General features: G+C 33.5%; 1 protein-coding gene across 1 annotated transcript in view; it reads right to left on the bottom strand.

Annotated features, from left to right (window-relative positions):
- The window catches only part of LOC120196455 (eukaryotic translation initiation factor 5A-2-like), a 29,177-nt gene extending 6,935 nt beyond the window's left edge, over positions 1-22,242 (bottom strand). The window contains exons 1-3 of the mRNA XM_039198260.1: positions 22,238-22,242; positions 11,808-11,818; positions 3,221-3,232 (exon numbers count right to left, since the gene is read on the bottom strand). The gene's annotated coding sequence lies outside the window, so the exon portion shown is untranslated. The remainder of the gene's footprint in view (positions 1-3,220; positions 3,233-11,807; positions 11,819-22,237) is intronic.
- Between the last annotated feature and the right edge of the window lie 1,137 nt (positions 22,243-23,379).

Raw genomic sequence — 23,379 nt, 5'->3', positions numbered from 1 at the left:
ACAGGCTCCCTCCTCACTCATGAAATGATGCTTGAAGATGAGGTAGACCTCGATAAGATTGACGAGACACCAAAGGAGAAGGAGAAGAAGAATAATGTTGAAGTTGCTCTCAAATCTACAAGAGATGAGAGTGATTCGGATGAAGATGACGATGATGAAGAAATGGCATTATTTGCCAAACGGTTCAGAAAATTGATGAGGCCCAATCGAGGAAGAAAATTCAAAAGGAATGAAGGCTTCAAAAATGAACCGAAGGAGAAAGACCCCATTATTTGCTATGAATACAAAAAGCTGGGGCATGTCAAATATGATTGCCCTCAATTGAAGAAAAAGGGTCAATTTAAGAAGAAACACAAGGCTCATGTGGCTACATGGAGCGATGAGGAAGGTTTCGATGAAGAGGAACAAGAAGTTGCAAACTTGTGCTTGATGGTCATCGGGGATAGCTCTAAGGTAACCTCTAACTCATTTGATTCAAATGATTTATCTTATGATGAGTTATTAGAGGATTATAATGGTTTGGTTTCGGATTATAAGACTTTATTTTCAAAATACAAAAATGATATTTCAAAATTGAAAAATGAAAATAGTCTTATGTCCAAAACCAACAATGAGCTTGAAAGTAAGATTAAAGAATTGCAAATCAAACTAGATGATTTTGAAAAGAAAAATACTGATTTGGATAACTTACTTTCAAAAGTTCATGATGATCATAAAAAAGAAATTGATGACCTTAAAACTTCTTTTAATAAAGTTGGTACAAAACGTTTTGAAAAAGGAGAAAATTCAAAATCCAACTTTGTTAGAAAAAGTTTTAGAAACTACAATCATAGAAGTCCTCAACGAACCTTAAATGGTAAAATTGTTAGGAGTATATGGGTTCCTAAAGAATTCATTACTACTAAAGATAAGAATATCCTACATCAATGGATACCCAAGGGGACAAGGATTTTAAGTACTAATGAATATGGACTCAAAAAACTTTGGGTACCAAAAATTAGAAATTAATCTATGTTTGTAGGGAAATGAGCATTGCTAGAAGGCACGGGAAACAAATTCAAACTCATGGTACCTTGATAGTGGATTCTCAAGACACATGACTGGAGACATGAGCCGGTTCATAGAGCTTAACACTAAAAATGGAGGAGTGGTGACCTTTGGTGATAACTCATAAGGTTACATTGAAGGTATAGGTACTATAGGTAATACCTCTTCTATACAAATTAAAAATGTGTTATATGTGAATGGATTAAAGCATAATCTATTGAGTATTAGTCAATTATGCGATAAGAGATTCAATGTCATATTTGAAATTAATGGTTGTAAAGTAATCGACGTTGGATCTAATCGGATTATGCTTATTGGTCATAGAATAGGAAACATTTACATGGTGCATTTAGATTCCATTGATATGACAAATTTATGTCTAGTTGCTAAGGATGAACATGATAGTTAGTTATGGCATAGGAGACTAGGACATACTAGTATGAGTGTTTTACAACGACTAATTCAAGGAGACTTAGTAAGAGGGTTGCCAAAGCTAAAATTTGATAAAGATAAAATCTGTGATGTTTGTGGTAAAGGAAAACAAGTTAGAGCTTCCTTTAAGTTCATTAATGATGTATCAACTAGTAGAGTATTACAATTGATCCATATAGATCTTTTTGGGCCAACTACAACTACTAGCTTGGGTGGAAAACAATATGCATTTGTCTTGGTAGATGATTATTCTATATATACTTGGGTTCTATTCTTAATTACTAAAGATGAAGCATTAGAAAATTTCATCACGCTTTCAAAAGTAATCTAAAATGAAAAAGGTTAGTCCATTACTAGTGTTAGGAGTGATCATGACACTGAATTTGAAAATCTTTGATTTACCGATTTTTGTAATTCTAATGGTTTTAGTCACAATTTTTCAGCACCTAGAACCCCTCAACAAAATGGAGTTGTTGAGAGAAAAAAATTGAACTTTAGAAGAAATGGCTAGAACTATGCTTTGTGAAAACAATTTGCCAAAATATTTTTGGCCGGAAGCCACAAATACCGCTTGTTATATTATAAATCGAGTAATGATCAGGCCAATTTTAAAGAAAACTCCATATGAAATTTTCAAAAATAAAAAGCCTAACATTAGCTATTTTCTTCCTTTTGGATGTAAATGTTTTGTTTTAAATAACGGTAAAGATAATCTTGGCAAATTTGATGCTAAAAGTGATGAAGGAATTTTTCTGGGTTATTCCTTAAATTCTAAGGCTTATCGGGTATTTAATAAAAGAACTTTAGTAATAGAAGAGTCTATACATGTTATTTTCGATGATAATCCCCTTACGAGGAAGGATTCTTGTGTAAATGATGATATAGGTATTGTAAATTCAAATGACGTTATACGTGACGTTGGAGAACTATCATCAAAGGAAGAAATGAAAAATGAGGAAACTCACGATCCCTTCGAGAATCCAACCATTGAAGAAAGGGAAGTATCTTTCCCAAGAGAGTACAACTATGTCAAGGATGGTGAAATTATAGGTGATCCATCCAAAGGGGTAATAACTCGATCTTCTCTTAGAAATATATGTAATTATGTTGCATTTATTTCATACATAGAGCCTAAGAATATTAAAGAATCATTAAATGATGAAAATTGGATAATGGCTATGAAAGAAGAATTAAATCAATTTAAGAGAAGTAGAGTATGGAAATTAGTTGAAAGGCCTAGTAATAAATCTACTGTAGGTGCTAGATGGGTATTTATGAATAAGCTTGATGAAAGTGGTAATATAGTGAGGAACAAGGCTAGACTTGTTGCTCAAGGCTATACTCAAGAAGAAGGAATATATTTTGATGAAACATATTCTCCCGTAGCTAGGATGGAAGCAATAAGAATGTTATTAGCATTTGCGTGTTTTCATGAATTTAAATTATATCAAATGGATGTTAAAAGTTTATTTTTAAATGTTTTATAAAAGAAGAAGTGTATGTGGAACAACCTCCAGGTTTTGAAGATTCAAAATTTCCAAATCATGTTTTCAAATTGACAAAAACACTTTATGGTTTAAAACAAGCTCCTAGAGCTTGGTATGAAAGATTGTCAAACTTTTTAATTGAAAAAGGTTTTTCAAAAGGGAAGGTTGACACTACATTGGTTTTAAAGCATAAAGGTAAAGATTTATTAGTAGTTCAAATTTATGTTGATGATATAATATTTGGCTCTACTAATGATGCTCTTTGCCAAGAATTTTCTAAGCTAATTCAAAGTGAATTTGAGATGAGCATGATGGGGGGCTCTCATTTTTCTTGGGACTCTAAATCAAGCAAAGAAAACATGGCATTTTCATCAATCAAGCTAAGTACGTCAAGGATATGCTCAAGAAGTTTGGACTTGAAAATGGGAAACCTCATGCCACTCCAATGAGCTCATCAACAAAGCTTGACAAAGATGAAGGAGGTAAATGTGTGGATGTTAAATTATATAGGTCAATGATTGGATCTTTTATTTTTGTAACCTCAAGTAGATCATATATTATATTTAGTGTTTGCTTATGTGCTAGATTTCAATCATGCCCTAAGGAATCACATTTACTAGCTGTTAAAAGAATCTTTAGATACCTTAAGGACACTCATAGTTTAAGACTTTGGTATCCTAGAGACTCTAGCTTTAGCTTGTATGCTTTCTCTGATGCGGATTATGGAGGATGCAAAATAGATAGGAAAAGCACCTCCGGTACTTGTCAATTCCTTGGAAATATGTTGATTTCTTGGTTTTCAAAGAAACAAAATTGTGTTGCATTATCTACCACTGAAGTGGAATACATTTCAACCGGTAGTTGTTGTGCACAAGTTTTATGGATGAAACAACAACCTTTTGATTATGGAAATGAAGTAGGTACCATACCTATCAAGTGTAACAATACTAGTGCTATATGTCTCACTAAAAATCCCATCCAACACTATAGAACTAAGCACATTGAAATTAGATATCATTTCATTAGAGATCATGTCACTAAAGAAGATATAGTTCTAGAATATGTTGATACTTTGCACCAATTAGCGGATATCTTTACAAAACCTTTAGATAAAGAAAGATTTTGGACACTTAGGAGAGAATTAGGTTTGACCAACCTACCTTGACTTAGTGTTTAAAATAAGTTTAGCACTTTTAATTAGTTTTGGAAAATTCTTATAACACTTTTGATTGCATTCTTTGCTATTAGTTAGGGGGAGTTTATGATTCTTGGTGAAAAATTAATTATATGTTCAAATTATGTTTAAGGATAGAATTGATTGTTTGAACACAATTAATCTTCTTAATATGAGTTACCAATACCACTAGAGCAAATTAATTTAGCATTGAGTGTTTAAAATACATATTTTTTTATTTTTGGCGCTAGGAATCGATACCCCCTTTCATGGGTACCGATTCCCCCATTGAGGGAACCGATACCCTCCACGGGGTCTGTTCTTTTAAACGCCCTAATTAACACTATCACTCAAAACCCGTTTCTCTCATATCTCTCACCGTTTACCTCTCTTCTCTCACCCTATCTCTAGATTTTCTGAAAACAACAATTTTAAGTCGGATTTACTTCAATTTGCAATACTAAAACCTGGTAGCATCATTAATTTCGTGCAAACTTCATCCAATCTCACTTAAATCCGAAAATCTTCAAGGTATTTTTCTAAAACTTCTATTTTATCAATTTTTGATTTTATGACTAGTTTTAATTAGTTCTAGGATGAACATTACATTGGGCATTGATTATATGATGATTCTAAAATGGATTTTACAACAAATTTCATCAAAAACAAACATTTTTTCAAAATTTTCTTTGAATTTCAAAATCAAAATATATATATTATTATTATTATTATAGATGTTTTTGATTCAATTATGAAAACTATACGTATTAAGACTTTCAAACATTATTTTCAGTAGTTTTAAAAAAATTTCCCATTAGGATTCGGTTTAGAGAACCTTGAATATTGCAGACTCATTTGAGTTTTTGGATTGATTATATTGCATACATGTTTTTAAATTTGCAGGTTACTTATTCAATTCCGATTTCCTTAATTATGTCTCACAAATGCCCTAGGTCATCCACTAGTCGTTAAAACCAACCACCAAACGCACCTCCAAATCCACCTCATATCTAACAAATTCCTAATCTTGATGATCCTATTATGACTATCCGTAGTTCGTGCTTCAATCAACCTGGTCGTAGAGATAATCTTTACTTTAGATTTTCTCAATATTTTGAGTCATACAAAATTAGGGAAGAACGAATCCCATATCTTCAAGCTATGTTAGACATAAATTTTAGATATCTTCCTACCCTACGAGAGTGGAAATTTGATAAACTCTTTGAACTCGAACCAATAGTTTATCATCAACACGTTCGAATTTTCTATTCTAATGCCTTTTGCATTAAAAATTGGGCTAAAACTGCAACCATAGGAATTCGATCCTATCTTATAGGAAAATTCTTTTATATTGACCTGGAATACATAGCCAATGCATTAGGATTAGATAATGAAGGCTTAGACAATGAAAAACAAATGGTAGGTTCTCATTATAAAAGAAGGGATAGTGCGAGTGTATTAGATCTCCATGATCCTTTCCTTTATCTAATGATCTCTTGGTGGTTTCGACCATCCGGAGGCAGATACTCCACTCTTCGAGACTTGGATCTTTAGTGGATACATTATATCCAAAATAATCTTAAAATAAACCTACCTTAGATTATCTTTGCCAAAATTGTTGAAACCGTAAACCTAGTTCCTAATAAGAAACTCTGTTCATCTATAGTTTACGATTGTATTATGAGTAATCTGTTTTCTAAAACCGAGATTAGGGTTGGCCTTGATGCATCTTTTCCTCTCAAAAATCAAATCAATCTCTTTTCATTAACAAAATCGGGATGGAAGATAAGTGAAGAAACTGCTCAATGGGTTCGTACCAGTGACCAAACTCTGGGAGCTAGTTCTTCACGAGCTCCACCGGCACAGGCTGAGGGCGATGATCCTGAACTTCAACAGCTGATGCAAGATATTGACGATGTTCCTGACGATAAGCCGGAGCAATACGAGGACCAAACACATTAAGAAGGTCAAGTGCCTCTATACTTTCGATCATTTATGGAGAATCTTGATATGAGGTTTGCATCCATCGAATCACATCTGACTGCTAACAACGAAACGATGAATCATCGTTTCGACTCTTTGGACGAGAGGTTTGATGCACTTTCATGTGATGTGGCCAATATTTGGACATGTTTATCTCCTCCTGATCCACCGATGGACGATTAGGCCTTGTTTCTTGCTTAGCTTTATTCAATACAACTTCGAACTTCTTGCTTTAACATTTTGATGCTTATGGATGTTTGAATTTGTGGATGTTTAAATTTGTTTTAGATATTTGAACTTATTTGGTTTGGCTTAAATTTCATTTTGTGCATCATTTACATCATTTTAGATATATGACCAATTTTGCCATTTCACATTATTTTTTAATATTGAATTATGAAACTAATGGCTAACGTCTTCTCTTGATTGTGATCTTAGCAGCTTAAGCTATTTTTAGAAAAATCAACTGGCCAAAATTTTCAAAAACCTTGTTTAAATGTGTTTTAGAGTCTCTTTTTGATTTAACAAAAAGGTGGAGAAGTGTTGTAGTAAGGGGGAGTAATTTTTCAAACTTAATTTTTGATTTCAAAAATGATTTTTCAGTTAAGAAAATCTTAAAATTACTAAAATGTTTTGTTATATCAAAAAGGGGGAGATTGTTAAAAACATTTTGATGTTTCGATATAACAAATTAAGTTAAATGAAATTTAAGATTTTACGAATGATTTTCTAAGTTTGATTTTCTAAGTATATTCGATACAACTATTCGAATATCAAAATATTACTCCAAGCTTTTCAAAATGTCAATTTTAATTCTTACTCAAAAATTAAGTTTCAATATTAAAATATTTTTGAAATAATTTTTAAAGTATTTCGAGTCTTTCAAAAATTACAGTTTACTCATAGGGTACCGATTCCCCCAAGGAGGGAACCGATACCCTCTAAAAGGTTTTGGCTCCGAGAAATAACAGATTACTCGGAGGGTACCGGTCCCCCCCAGGAGGTATCGATTCCCCCATCTCATAACAAACGAAATATTTAAATTTTACACTGCAGAAACCGATCCCCTATGAGGGGGTACCGATTCCCCCACGCTCCAAGCTGTTTTATTAATTGTTTTCACATAATAACGACTCTATTGACTCTACTAATGATCCCCCAACGTTCAAAATCAATTCAAAGAGTCTTTAAATAAGCTTAGAAGCCATTGATCAATAATTTGAAACAAGAATAAAGAGATAATCAAAGAGAAAGCATCAAACCTCAAGTTTGAGCATTTTCAAGCCTATTTCATTCAATATTCATCTTTGCTTTCAAGAACACTTATTGTACTCAATTGTATTATTCTTGAGTGTTCTTTCTTTGTTCTAGAATTATGCAAACATATTTCCTTGTGAGGATTTTCTTGTAAGTTTGCAAAATTTGTATTGTTCTCTTTGGGAGAGAGTGTTCTCAAGAATTTGGGGTATAATTCTTGAGAGATTTGTAAGGTTACTCTTTGTCCTCAAAAGAAAGACAAATTAGTGAATTTTTGGAAAATCCTTAGTGTGGATAGCTAAGGTAGTGGACGTTGACTTTGGTTGAGAAAGTCGAACCACTCTAAATCGCTGTGCAAATATTTTTCAATTTTATGCAAAAGCTTCCATCGAATTTTTAATTGCCAATTCACCCCCCTCTTGGCTATATTCTTCGATCGATTAACTCAACAAACATGTTCACGAACGTTAAACAAGCATGTTCGTGAACGCCAAGCGAATAAACACAAACACCTTCAAAAATAAATAAGCGAACACGAACATGATATTAAAAATTGAAACAAACTTGAATCGAACATTGTAAGTCATTTGACGTTCGAACATATTAAATGAAATGCTACCTTATGAGGTTATAGACAATGAGCAAATTTCAATCTTGAAATTCTTTAAATATCATCTCAATTAAAAGCTCTTTAAATAATTGGGTTATAAGTCTTTGACAAGTGAAAAGATTGAACCCTTGTAAAACAAGGACCCTTGATCATACTTTAGAAGATACACCCGAACATCACAACCTTCTCTTTCATGGAAAAATATAACCTTCTCCTCCCATGAAGGGATGATCAAAGGGTTTGACATTTAGGTATGTATTAGGAGTAGACAAAATGGGGCATCTCTGGTGTATGATTTTGCAAAGTTGATTAGATTATACTTCTCTCGAGGACGTTAATGATGATCATGATCTTCATATATTGAATAGTTGAGTAGATAAATTTAGTTTAGGTCGATTGCTTGAAATTGAACTATAAAGATGAAATTTGCTGACCTTCAACGACACCTAGACTATAAAAGGTTCTTCTCAACGAGCTTAAGAAATATTAAACCCAAATACCCATAAAATTAATGAAGTATTATTATAAGGTAAATGTAAATAAAGCTGAGCTATTATGCTAAAACAATTGGTTACAGAGGTAACACAAGAGCCCTGGATTTATGAATAAATTATATTCAAACCATGACATTGATCGAATACTTGACAGTTCGGTGTTTGCTCCACTGTGGTTGTCAAGTAATAAAGGAAATTAAATCAAAGTAATAAAATTCAAGAAATTGATAAAGTTTGAGGTCTGGATTAATGAGGAGTGTTGGTGGACGGTGGACTAAGGGATTTGAGAAACATTTATTACAGTGAACTTCACACAAGCACTCAAGAATTTTGTTTTTAGATCGATATTTTTGCACTGTCTATACTAAAGAAGTCTATAAAGCTTGTACAAATGGAAGATTTTAGAGAACTGAAATAGAAATATTCTAAAAGGTCTAGCAATTGATTATGCTAGTTGAGTCATTTTGTCTGCACCCAATTAGAATGTCAAACCGAGAAAGAGGGCCATGTTACAATGGTCACACGGACAGAGAAAAGTGGGACAACTTAATGAATGAAACCATAAAATATTTAGGAAGCTAACCCCAAAACTAACCCGACAAGTTATATTTTTAAAAGATTAAAAGGGCAGTTGATTCTTTTTATATCCAGTGAACTCGTGTTTTCTGATTTAATTTAATTGTGAGCCCAAATATGGGGTGTTATTTCGGTTCCTTCGACAACAGAAATTCATATTTTTTTCAAAAAGATTTCATCAATATTTTTAAAGAAAGAAAAACATTTTCAAACAATATAATCTCTCAAGAAGTATATCTTGGAATTCAACAAAAGTCTCTCAGACTCAAGAGCTCAGAATTGAAGCTGGGGCAAGAAAGTTGAAATTTTAGGACAAAATTTGTTGGGGCAAGAAGAACAAATTGTCATGAGTCAAGAATTACAAGGGTGCACTATAATGGGAAAAGAATGAAGACAACCAAATCAGAAAGAGAATGAAGACTACTCATGCATCCATTCCTGACCGTTGATCAAGAAAACATACATTAACAAAGTCATACATGTCACATAAATTTGCATATTTGCATCCAACATTCATCATCACATGCTATAGAAAAAAATTGTTTCTCCTCTCATGAGGATGCCTTTATAAACTTTTTGAGAAACTAATTTCGTCTTTCTTAAGACTGTTTCTCCAGGAACATCAATCTTATATTTCTTAAGACTATTTTCCTTAAAATTATAGTTTCATTTTTCTTAAAGACCATTTTCTCCTCTCATGAGGACATCATCTATTTTTCCTTTCTCAAGATCATTTTTTCCTCTCATGAGGACAAATTAAAAAACCATTTTTATTAAAAAAAATCAAATACATGAGATAAGTTTCATCTTGACATCCATGAAAACATTCAAGGTAGTCACATTCATAGATGTATAATTTTTTTACAAATATTTCAGGAAAGAAAAGTTTGGTGATGACTAGATCTCTTCAACAAGAATGAGCAACGTTATCTTCAAAAGAAAATTATCTAAAGGCAACTAAATCTCCTCAACATGAAGAAGCAAATTATCTGTCTCCCTCGAGATAGTTTTTTTAGAAATAATTTTTTCTCGCTCGAGACAGTTTCTCTTGAAACACGACATCGCGATTGTTTCAATCAAAACAATAATTTTATCTCACTTGAGATTGTTTTTCTTGAAGCAAAATTTTATTTCACTTGAGACAATTTCTATTGAAATGAAAATTTTATCTCACATGATATAATTTCTCTCGGAACACAAACATTGAGACTGTTTCTCTAAAAACTGAATTTTATCTCGTTTGAGATTTATTTATCTAAAATTATGAATTTTTATATTCTTTTGTTCAAAAAGAAAAGAAAATTTTCTCTCTAGAGAATGTTTCCCTTGAAACAAGATTTTTAAAAATTATTTCTCTTGAAAAATGAAAATGTCATTTTTTTAGATTCTCTCTTAAGATACAAATCTTGAAATCACTTCCCTTAAAATACATGTTTCATCTCCCTTGAGATAAAATATTTTTTAATTCTCTCATGAGACAACATCAAATTTCAAAGCAGAAGATGGAACCGAACGAAAATTCTGTGTTTTTGTCTTTGCCCAATTCATGTTTTCACACCCATGGGCAAAGAGGGCAACTATAGACAATAATTTTTGTCTAGATTTGTATTTTATTTTATTTTATTTTGTTTTGAATTTATTTTAATTTGATTATTTAATCGAATATAAGTATATATAATTTATAATATTAATTCATACATATATTATTTAACATTATTATCGTGTGTGCATATATATATATATATATATATATATATATGTTAAGTACATAAAAAAATAAAAGTAAACACTAATATTAGTTTATTTCATTTTCTTTTTACAACCCATTTACAAATCTCAACCCATTTGACCTAACTGGTAACTACCCAATCTGAGAACCCAACATGAAGCCCCAAATTTTAACCTAGGGAAAACCCTAATCTCAAGCTTCACTCAGTTATCGCTGCATTTGTATCTACCGATGAATCCAAATAAAGGATCCAACGGTCCATATTTGATGATGTATTTAGGGTTTTTCAACCCTAGTGAGTTTTGCGCCGTCGCCAGCAACAATTGAGGATATCACCGCAGTCGATTGCTCCGCGTCATCGCCTAGGACCATATCTGACGCTCATGCATGACCCAACAACCACTTGTGCCTCTCGTGTGGTCCCCTCCCCTCTACAAAAATAGTTTGCCAATAGTTGAATGAGTGACCTTGCAGAGGTCAGGGTGGCAGGGAGCCCTTCAAACGGCTTGCGGCTATGCACAAAAGAGAAAAAGAGACAAATTCCCTTCTCACATATAACCTGAAACGAAAACAAAAGAAAGGGATCAACATTTTCTCATTAGCAGAACAAAAAGAAAAAACAAAATCTGGAGAAGAGGAGTCGTTTTAAACAAAAAAAATCAGTAAGCATTTAAACAAAAAAAATCAGCGTAGAGAAGAAAACCATTGTTTTTCGATAAAAAAAGAAAAAACACAGCAACCATCATCATCAAGGATTCGAACAAAAAACAAAAAAACCACAACCCACAGGGTAAAAAAAAAAAAAAAAAAAAGGAAAAATACTGCCACGATTGGAACCCATAAAGAAGAATGAGAGAACAAAAAGACTTCCCTTTCGAAAAAGGAAGATCATGGAAACTTAAAAACTCCAAAACCCTTCGAAGAATCAAAGGCGAGGAGTTGATTTGAGAGTCGTTTCTCCTTTGGCGGCGGCCATGGGGTTTGGTTTTCCCCTATCATGTTGAGGAAATAGATAGAGTTTTGCTCTCTCTCTCTTAGGCGATAGAAATAAAAGTGGATGGGGCCTTTAGGGTTTTATAACCCTATAATGACGGTTATATATTAGCTTGGAAACGACATCGTTTTGGTCATCAATTGAAATTTACATGTCTTGTTTCGAGCATAATAGTTTTGTTTTAGTTAATTTCATCCCTGTTTTGCTATTGATGCATCTTTGCTGATTTTTTTATCTGGGTATGAATTTTTGTTAACTTTTATTTTAGTCCTTATTTGTTCTTTGTTATAGTTTTGATAGTGTTTATGATTTTGGCTACTTGTTTTGCTTGATTTTCATTTTGGTCCTTTATGTTTGCCTTTGATTCAAATTGTTTAATTTATGATTCAGGGTTTAGATTTCCCCTATATTTATTTTAGTCGCTATCCTTAGTCTAGTATTTAGGATCCGATGGTTTTATTGCATATCTAGCCCATGTTATTTCTCATTAATTTAGTTCTTAGTTCACTTACTTTCTTTTTTTATTTAACCACTCTTTGCTAATATTTTAAGAATTGATATTTTTGAAAATTATATTGTTCTTGTACTTTTATTTCTTTTGATTTTGGCATTGGTTTGTTCATTATTTTATTCGTTAATATTTATGATTTGTGCTTCGATTTTTTTATTAACTTATACTTTGACTCTTGTATATTTATGTATAAATTTTGTTTTTTAGAACTAATAATTTTGAAAATTTTACAAAATTTTTCATTTTATTTGTCAATATTTTTAACGTGTCTTGCTTGAATATTCTCAAGGAAACTTTTCATAGAATGGGGGTGGAAAGCACTACTTTATCGAAGTAGTGCAATTCGACACGACATTCGAACGAAAAGTGAACTTGAAATAAATAAAGTTTGTTTTGATTAAAAGGTGATAATTAAGTTATTATTTCTTGTTTTAGTTTAAATAATGGCAATGTGTATGATTTCTTTAATAACATGTTTCATCATTTTATTCGATATTGTATTGCATGTATATTCGATTTATGTAATTTTATTTTCAACAATAAGAAAGAGACATTCTTGTATACAGAAGAAATATATGGGATATACTTCCTATTGGTGGATGTACAAATCTTGTGATTCATTCTCAAAATATGGAATGTCTCTTAACTAATAATTTGAAATAAATTAGTCAATGTTCAATAAAATGGATCGTGCTTTAATTATTAACTCAAATTTTTAAATTCCGCTACTATGACTATGTATAAGTGACTAGGTACCAATTTTGGGCGTTGTGGGGTGCTTACCCTTCCCTAGTGTAATCGATTCTCGAACTCTCAAAAATGAATTTATGGTACAAGAATATTGACTTTTGGTTTTTAAATGATTTTTCTTTAAAATTATTTAAAAGGAGTTTTTTAAGTATTCGACCTACCTAGCCCAAAGGTCCATTGCGACTACAAATTAAATTAAACAAAAAATCTAATTTTTCCCAAATAAGTTGTATTTAGGGTTTTTATTTAAAATCAAAATATTCGTTTTAAAAAACATTACAATAGCTTGGTGACTCCAGTGGAGACTTTAGAGAGTCAAGCTGTTAATCACTTATACATTATCGTAGCGGTGGAAATTATGAGTTCCAGTCCATAATTAACTTATGATCCTTTTATCGAATTTGTCATTATTATACATTCTTTATATAAATAGTTGTACTAATGTTTAAATTCAGGTTTTTAGCTTCACAAAATTTTCTCTCAGAAGTACTTTTTTTTTATTTTTTTTATTTGGTTGATGGTTTGTATGTTCCTTTTCACACACTTCACGTGCATTTGCATGACATAAGCTCTATACCCGAGCTGCGTCCCAAGTAAGTAGGGGTGAACGCTTTACTCTCGTAAGAATTTATTCTTCATAGAGCCTTAGCAAATAACCTCTAGGGTACACATTCCTTATACCTTCGTAAGGATTTATTCCTTGTATGAGTATAGGGGAGTGAATCTCCTCTAATTGAACTCGATTCATTTAAGCCTATAATGGGTGTGGATGGAGGGTTTGACAGCCCAAGGGGAAACTGATAACTCTCCAAAAGATTTATCATGTTAGTACTTTATACCTAGGTTTAGCTTGAATTTAAGCATGCTTAAAAGCATTTTAGGATTAAATTAGTCTTAATTCCATATATTTTTCCATTATTAGGAATTTGGTTAACTTGGGTTGATTTCTAGTGTTTCTGTTAAAAAAGATGTAAAATGATGCAACATTGGAGTGGATGCTAAAGAAAGTGATGACACACCATGGCTGGGCAGAACATTCTAGAATAGGCTGGTTGGGACAACACTAATTCTTCCTATCAGTGCTTGCAACATGAAGCGTCCCTATTGGAGAGGATTTAACACCCCTTACATAAAAATAGGGTAGTCATTTGCTCGTTTTATATTCAAATATTCACCCTCTCCTCTCGACAAAATCCTCTCGTCCTTTACCATGTTTGCTTAAGCCACTCAGCCGGGAAAGTGCTGCAGTATTCGAGGAAGAGCTCTTACTGAGTAGCATCGGTGGTGAACAAAATATCAGTTCAACTACACTTGTCCTCCGCCTAAGATAGGGGAGTACTAGGATAGTTTGAATATTGTTATTATGGATGATATTTATCTTAAAATTAGTTGTTTGTTGGATATTTTTGCTATTATGAATGTTTTGAATTTATGACTTTGTGCCTTGAGCCTATGAATGATTAAAGATATTTTATTTTTCAAGTATGTTGTTCATTTAGTTTAGAAATAAAACTGATGATATTCATACTATTTTTGTTGCCTTGGTATTGCGAGAAAATATTGCATATTGAGATGTATGTTGCCAATCAATTGGCATAGTTACTAAATTGATCGTTTGATTTAGTTAGTGCTATTTCTGAATGATTATTTTAAGTTAATCTATGTAGATACGTTTTGGTAAATTTAAGCACATGATTATAGCATAAGTTCCTTTTTATCATTCCATTCCCTTTTATAGTTGACTGTAGGCCTTACTTGTTGCTATAGCATGACCTGGATCCTTTATCATTGAATTCAATCCTTTTAATATTTGTTTTCGATTGCATGTCACTTTTTATCAATATTATTTGTTAACTGTTGTGCAAACAACTTTTGCTCTCTGTGGGATTCGACACTCGACACATTAACTTGTGTCCACTTTATTACTTGATTGATATATATGCTTGTGTGTATGTTGTAATATTATTATTGGCATTAAGATTTTGGCATTGTTATGGGGAATAATTGTTTGCTTTAGAGTTTTATTTTACTAACTTTCCTTCTTTTCTTTTGAAGGTACTTTCTTAGTGTTGTATGTCTGAGAGCGACAACCTCGTCCCATTAGACCCTAAAATCGAAAGAAATTTATGCCTTCATCGAAGATAAGCTAATTGTAATCGAATCAACATGCATGATCAAACACAAGTTCATAATGCCCTACCACCATTACAGTATGTTGGAGAAGAAGAAATGTTGCACGACATTGGAGCTGAGTAACAATCATACTTCAATATGGATGATCGCAACCGACCGATTAGAGAGCATGTTGTTTCTACGCTGGATGATTTACACCCTGGAATTGTGTGACCATCCATCCAAGATGCTAGTTTCGACTTGAAGCCTGTGATGTTTCAAATGCTACAATCCATGGGGCAATATAGTGGCTCATTTACCAAAGATCCTATAGCACACCTCAGAGAATTCATGGAGGTTTGTGATTCTTTTGTATAGCAAGGAGTTCCCGAGGAAGCACTAAAGATGAAGTTGTTTCCTTATTCGTTGTGCTATAGCATCCTAGAATGAGCCAACACAAAAATTTCTATTGCGTTTTAATCATCCTAATATTAATGTAAAGCTGAGGAATGACATCACCTTCTTCAAGCAACTTAAAGATGATAATCTATACAAAGATTAGGAGCATTTTCAAGAGTTACTTTGAAAGTACCCGATGCTCATATTTCCCTATTAGACGCAAATAGAGATGTTTTATAATGGGTTAAACATGCACACTCGTATGGCGATCGATGCTTCAACAAATGGTTCACTATTAGATAAGTCGTACAATAAAGCATGTGATTTATTGGAGAGATTTCCAATAATGACTATCAATACCCCAATACAAGGAATATATTCGACATAATTTATGTTGCAGCAACATAAATTGATGCTTTGAACTCAATGGCATAACAAATCACTACATTGAAGGATATATTAAAGAAATTACAAATGCCAGGTGGCATGTAAGAGGTAAAAATGTTTCTACTCCCTCTTATGTTTATTGTAGAGATGCACATAATTATGAAGAATGTTCACAAAACATAGAGTCTATTTGTTTTGTGGGAAATTTTAATAGGGGAGATAATGCCAATCATTATGGGAATTCATACAATGCCAACTACTGCAACCATATTTTGTAGAATTCATTATGGAAATTTATCTTGGAGGAGCCGAAACATTGCCAATCCCAATGTTGTGCAATCAAATTTTAGCAATCAACAACAATATTTTAATCAACAACCAATGATTCCACATCACCAACAGTCAATGCAACCTCAACAAAAGCATAATTACCAAGGGTAGAATTCCAATCATGCCGTTAATCCTTTTGAAGCTTTAATGAAATAATACATGGCGAGCCAATCAGCATCATTGAGAGCTCTGAAGAACCAAGTTGGTCAACTAGCCAATGATTTAAGCAATAGGTAACCAGGGACGCTGCCCAACTATACCAAAGTCCCTAAGGCTCATGGGTAGGCTCATTGTTATGAGCATTGAAATTCCATCACAACCCGAAGTGGAATCCATATTGGGAGACTTACTACTGAAAACAAGAAGAATGATGATGAGCAACAAACCAAGGACAAGGAGGTAGTGCAAGATACATCTATTCTAGATGTTGCAACAAAGGATGCTAGATAAAGCATCAATTCTAGGACAATGTTAGCAGCATCACCTCAAACAATGCCTCATGTTATACCCGTGATACCATAACCAACACTGAATCAATCGACTCCAAGACCTCCTTCACCTTTCCCATAAAGATTCAAGAAAACCAAGGAGGATCAACAATTTAAAGTGTTCATTAATGTAATTCGCCAATTAACAACCAATATCTCGTTGATAGATGCTTTGGAGAAAAACCCAAAATGCATCAAATTTATGCATGAGGTACTATCCTAGAAGAAAAGGTTGGGTGAGTACAAAATCGTTGCACTTACTGAAGGCTATAATGTTATGACCACGAGTTGAATGCCACCAAAGCTCAAGGATTCAGGGAGTTTAATTATCCCCTGTAGCATTGGTGGCCAGTTTTTAGGTAAAGACTTATGCGACTTAGGTGCCATTATTAGCTTGATACCATTGTCTATTTTTAGGAAGTTTGGAAGTGGAGACACAAGGCCAACTACCATGATGCTGCAGCTTGTCAACTGATCCATCGTGAATCCTAGTGGAATCATGGAGAATATGATGGTTCGAGTGGATAAATTTATATTCTCCATTGACTTTACTATACTAGAATGTGAAGCCCATAAAGAAGTTTCAATCATTTTTGGAAAACCCTTCCTTGTTACAGGGCAAGCTCTAATTGATGTTGAAAATAGAGAACTCACTATGCATTTAAATGATGAATATATTACTTTCAATGTCTTGAAAATTGTTTCTTATATGGATGATAATGTTCAATGCAATGACATTGATGTTTTTGATGTTTATGTGCAGGAGCATTTGGATGAAAGCTATAGCATGGAAGTTGTTACAGAAAATGTTGTAGCAATTGAATAAATCGAAGACAATGAGGCAGTAGATTTTATTCAACACTTTTAGTCCTTGGAATTTCTTGATCGACCCATTCAATCACCAAAGATGTCCATAGAATAATCGCCTAAGCTTGAGCTCAAACATTTTCCTGAGCATTTGAAATATATTTTCCTTGGAGAAAACAATACTTTGTAGTCATTTTTTCTGCAAAGCTTATAACATCACAAGCGAACATCATGATTTTGGTGCTAAAGCAACATAAGAAAGCAATTGCTTGGAGCATCGCTGATATAAAGGGGATTAGTCCAACATTTTACATGCATAAAATTCTATTGGAGGATCCGAATAGTAGTTCTATTAAGCAACAAAGATGGTTAAACCCAATCATGAATGAAGTTGTTCGTAAAGAAGTCATCAAATGGATGGATGATGGGATCATGTACCATATTTTTGACAACAATTGGGTAAACCCCGTGCAATATGTTCCTAAGAAGGGGCATATCTGTAGTAAAAAATAAAAAGAATGAATTGGTTCCTACACATACAAATAAGGGCTAGAGAATTTGCATGGACTACCGTAAGTTGAATAAAGATACAAAGAATAATCACTTCCCACTATCGTTTATTGACCAAATACTGGACAAAATTGGTGGAAAGGTTTCTACTATTTCCTTGATGGATATATCGGGTATAATCAGATTGATATAGCTCCTGAAGATCAAGCCAAAATGACCTTCACTTTTCCTTATGGAACTTTTACTTTTCGAAGAATGTCATTCGACCTATGCAATGCTCTAGCAATATTTTAGCTCTGCATGATGGCAATATTCTCCGATATTATTGAATATTACTTGGAGATATTCATGGACAATTTCTATATTTCTGGGCAAGACTTTGAGCAATGCCTTGCTCACTTGATCATTGTTTTCAAAAGATATGAAGAAACCAACTTAGTTTTGAATTGGGAAAAATGCCACTTCATGGTGACCAAAAGGCATAGTGTTGGGCATCGCATTTCTCATTGTGGAATTGAAGTAGATAAGGAAAGGTAAGTTATTCAGAACTTACCTCTTCCATTAAATGTAAAGGATGCAAGAAGTTTTCTAGGGCATGCAGAATTTTATCATAGATTCGTTAAGAATTTCTTCCAAATTGCCAAACCTTTGTGCTCATTGTTGGAGAAAAAAAAATTCATGGTTTATGTTGAAGTTCTTAAATCCTTTGAAACCATTAAATCTAAGTTGGTTAATGCTCCTATTATCGTAGCAACAGATTAGAGTTTACCTTTTGAATTGATGTGTGATGCTAGCGACCACGCTGTAGGAGTAGTGCTGGGGTAACTCAAGGAGTGATTCTTTCATGCTATTCGTTATGCTAGTAGGACATTGAATGATGCTCAGGTAAATTACACCACAACTTTAAAAGAGTTGCTTGTTGTGGTGTTTGTTTTTAAAAATTTAGGCCATACTTGGTTGGTACTAAGGTGATAGTTTACACATACCACTTGGCTCTGAAGCATTTATTTTCTAAGAAGAACACTAAGCTGAGATTGATTCGTTGAGTGCTACTACTTTAAGAATTTGACATTAAAGTCCGAGATAAGAAGGAGCTAAAAATCAAGTGGCTAACCATTTCTCTCATTTGGAATTCGAAAGTGAAGATGAAAAAACATTTATGATTCCGAATACTTTTCCCGATTAGAGATTGTTTACCATCGATGCTTTACTATGGTATGTGGACTTTGTGAATTATTTAGTTAGTGGTATGTTGCCACTAGATCTTAATCATCAAGGTAGAAAGAAGTTCATGAGAGATGTCAAAGCATATTTTTGGGAAGAACCCTACCTTTCAAGCAATATAATGACCAACTTTTAAGGAGATGTGTTCCCGAGAGTGAGCAGCAAATCATTTTACAATATTGCCACAACGCACCCTATGGAGAACATTTTGGTGGCATGTGAACAATAGTGAAGGTCCTCTAGTGTGGTTATTATTGGCCATCATAGTTCAAAGATGCTAATACTTTCGTACAACATTGTGATAAATACCAAAGAATAGACAACATTTCTCGGCGCAATGAAATGCCAATGCAACATATTCTGGAGATAGAATTGTTTGATGTTTAGGGATTAGATTTCATGGGACCTTACCCATCTTCTTGTGGAAACACTTTCATCCTTGTTGCCATTGATTGTGTGTCTAAGTGGGTTGAGGCTGTAGCATTACTCTCAAGTGATGCTAAAGCGATTATTAGATTTCTTCATAAGCACATTTTTACTCACTTTGGAACACCAAGAGCATTTATTAGTGATAAAGTTTCCCAATTTATTGGTCAATAAGTAGCTAATTTCCTGCAGCGTTATGTAGTAAAACATTACATTACTACATCTTATCATCCTCAAACAAATGGTTAAGTTGAGGTTTTTAACCGTGTAATCAAGTAAATCTTGGAAAAAATGGCCAATCTTTCGAGGAAAAATTGGTCTCTACGACTTGAAGAAGCACTTTGAGCCTATATGATAGCTTACAAGACTCCTTTGGGTATGTCTCCTTATCGCCTTGTGGATGGAAAAGCTTGTTACATACCCGTAGAGCTGGAGAGCAAAGCCATATGGGCACTTAAGAAGCTGAACTTTGACCTCAATATTGCTGGTGAACAAAGAATGCTAGAGATCAATGAATTTAAGGAGCTACGCAACAACACTTACAAGAGTGCTCGAATTTATAAGGACAATAGTAAGAAATGACACGGCCAACATATCTTTCCAAAGCAGTTTCATGCTGGACAACAAGTATTGTTATTTAACTCTTATCTAAAGCTTTTCTCGGGCAAACTCAAGTCTCGCTGGTCTGGACTCTTTGAAGTTGTAGATTTCTATCCTCATGGGGCATTGCTTTTGAAGAATTTAGTAGATGGAAGCACATTTAAAGTCAATGGGCAGTGTTTAAAGCATTATTGCCAATAACAAAGCCATCATATATCCTCTATCACACTAAGTGATCCCCCTTATTTTAAATTTCTTTTGTTATAAATAAGTCAATTTTGACATTAGTTATATTTTTTAGTAGATTTTAATTAATTTTCTTTCTTTCCTTCTAGGATAATACTGCAGCCTCCCTACTGAAATACTTCTCCGGAGAATGTGTGTGCTACATAGCGATTACCAATCTATACAATATCGATTACTGCATTAGATGCTACAACATATGCCAGCTGGGTAGGTAACTCTTGGTAAAAAGTAATTTGGGTGAGCTGTCACCCACTTTACCCCTTGCATATCCACCGTCCACTTTATCCTATCTTAACCATCCAATTTTTATCTTTATCATTATCATTTTATTTAAATTTCAAAAACTTCTTTTTACACTCTTATACGTCACCTTTTAATATTCCAACCCTAAAAATAACTCACACTTATTGCATTTTACCCTTCATCTTCTTTCCTTGGTTGTTTCTCCTCTATTTTAAAAGACTCTCCATTTTTATTACAAAACTCTTCCATTCACTTACCTTCTTCCATTTTCCTTCGAATATTTCGTCTCTTTAGTCATGGCATCGAAAAAGAAGGTTGTTGTCAAGAGTGTTAGTTATATTCTGAATTCCCTGTTATTAACCTTATCATCAAAATCAGTGTTTACCGCTGAACCCATACAATTTATGGAAGCTGAGTAGCAAAGGAGTTACTATAAGGACTTTGTTGATCGTGAGTTTTGCAATGATATCATTGTTTATGTGACCAATATCATTGAAAATATGAAATGAGAGACTTTTTGTTCTCATCTGAGAGAAATTAATTATCAATGGGTCTGGGATTTTTATAGCAAATTGATGCAAAAAGACAAGCCCATAGTATTTGTTGAGAGAAACATGTTCATTGGTGGGATGCACCGATTAACAACCTACTTGGGCTTGAAGAGAGTGTGTGTGGGCACACCAAGTTTGTCAACAATCTCACAATCGATGATCTAGAGTAAGTTTCTAGGGATGTGTGCTTTCCAGGCAAGACTTGGATTAAATCTTCTTCTAGTGGCTACACCAATGCGTCGATTGGACCTAAATCGAGAAACCCGGGTATGGTTTGTTTTCCTTCGAACTCGTTTAATTCCTATTATGCATTTTTTAGCCATTATTAGGGATATAATTTTTTTGTTGCATTCCATTTTAATAAGTATACGTATTGATGTTAGCATAATCATCTTTGCTGAACTATTTGCATGTAGCTAAAAGACTAGTAGTTATTTATATTTTCCGTCACTCATTTCTGCACTGTGCATCAAAGAAGAAGTGGTTAGATTGCCTTCTGATTAGGTTACTGAGAATATGAATGCTATCATCATTGTTGTTATCAAGAGAACATTGCTAAAGGAGGGACTTGGACAAGAATTCTCCATGCCCAAGACTAGTGAGCCAGAAACTGTTGATGGCCAGAATTCTGAACCACATGGCATCCAAGGCAGAACAACTGGACAATATCATGGCCATGCTGAGCCATACTATCCATATTCAATCCCAAATGCACTCAGTTCAAGTGCAATACTAGCAATATTCCCTCGCCAGGGATGCTATGTTGAGGAAATTATCAACAACATTGGTCAAAGATGGGAAGTTCATATTTCCAGTATTTTCTACAAGTGTTCTTGTTGATCTTGCTCAATCGCATGTTTTAGATGCTACTGATATTTCTAACAGCGTTGAGGAGGTACCAGTATCCAAGACTGATGTTGAAGCAGACACTATGAAAATCGATACCAAAACTTATGAAGTCGATAAAGAAGAAGGAACCGAGTAAGAAGAAGATGCGAAGGAAGATGAGGTTGATTCAGCTACTTCAATGGATTTCATTGCAACTGATTCTGACTATGTTGATCTTGTGGAGACCAACGAGTCACTCAACCAAGAGAAAGAAAGAGAGGAACTACCAGCCAGGAGTAGACTATTGCGAGGCAGTTGTTGGATTAAATGTAACACCCCTAACTCGTACCCGACCCAGATACGAATCCGAGGTGTCACATTAACTTTTCAAATCATTAACTATTAAAATGTAAGGAAACATTTAAAATGTTATTCATATTAAAATGATAGAACCCTTAAATTAAAGCAAATAATAAAAACTCACATTAATATTAAATAAACACTTAATAATTTACATAGATACAAAAGTAAAAGGTTACAAAATAGATAAGAGAATTTCAATTTAACTTGTAGTGCATGCCAACAGTGTACAAATTCAAAAGAAATCAAGGGAGTATGCTATCCTCAACTAGCTTCAACCTTCTATTTTCTTCAAACCTACGTGTGAAACAATCACACGCTAAGTTGATGACTTAGTGAGGCAATTACGAGTGAAAAATTTTATAAATGAAATCTTTATTTATTTCATATAAACATTTCATAAGGGATTCAAATTGATTTTCATAATAAGACTGTATACTTTTATACATTATTCTTTTTATATAACTTTGTTTTCAAATGCCAAATGCATACTACTGAGAACTCTAGGTATTTAAGTACATTGAGGTTATGCATTAATGCTGTCACCAGAGCTCGTATAATTTGCACCTAAGTGCCACATAATTGTCCCGAAGGACCACATAGATTTGTCTCGAAGGACCACATAGGTTTTGTCCCGAAAGACCACATAATTTTTTCCTGAAGGACCACATAGAACCCTTGACTCTTGGCATGCCAACTATACCTCTAATCCTCATACATATACCTTGAGCTTTTAACCATATAATTATTTATCATTTCATTATTCAAAGGATATCTTGCTCACATAGGTACTTTCACATCGAGTATTTTCGTATTCACATATC

The sequence above is a fragment of the Hibiscus syriacus genome, unplaced genomic scaffold, assembly GCF_006381635.1.
Source record: "Hibiscus syriacus cultivar Baekdansim isolate YM2019G1 unplaced genomic scaffold, ASM638163v2 tig00117034_pilon, whole genome shotgun sequence".
Lineage (NCBI taxonomy): Eukaryota > Viridiplantae > Streptophyta > Magnoliopsida > Malvales > Malvaceae > Hibiscus > Hibiscus syriacus.
Note: the sequence above shows the minus strand (reverse complement) of the source record. Positions and strands in the feature narration are given on the sequence as shown.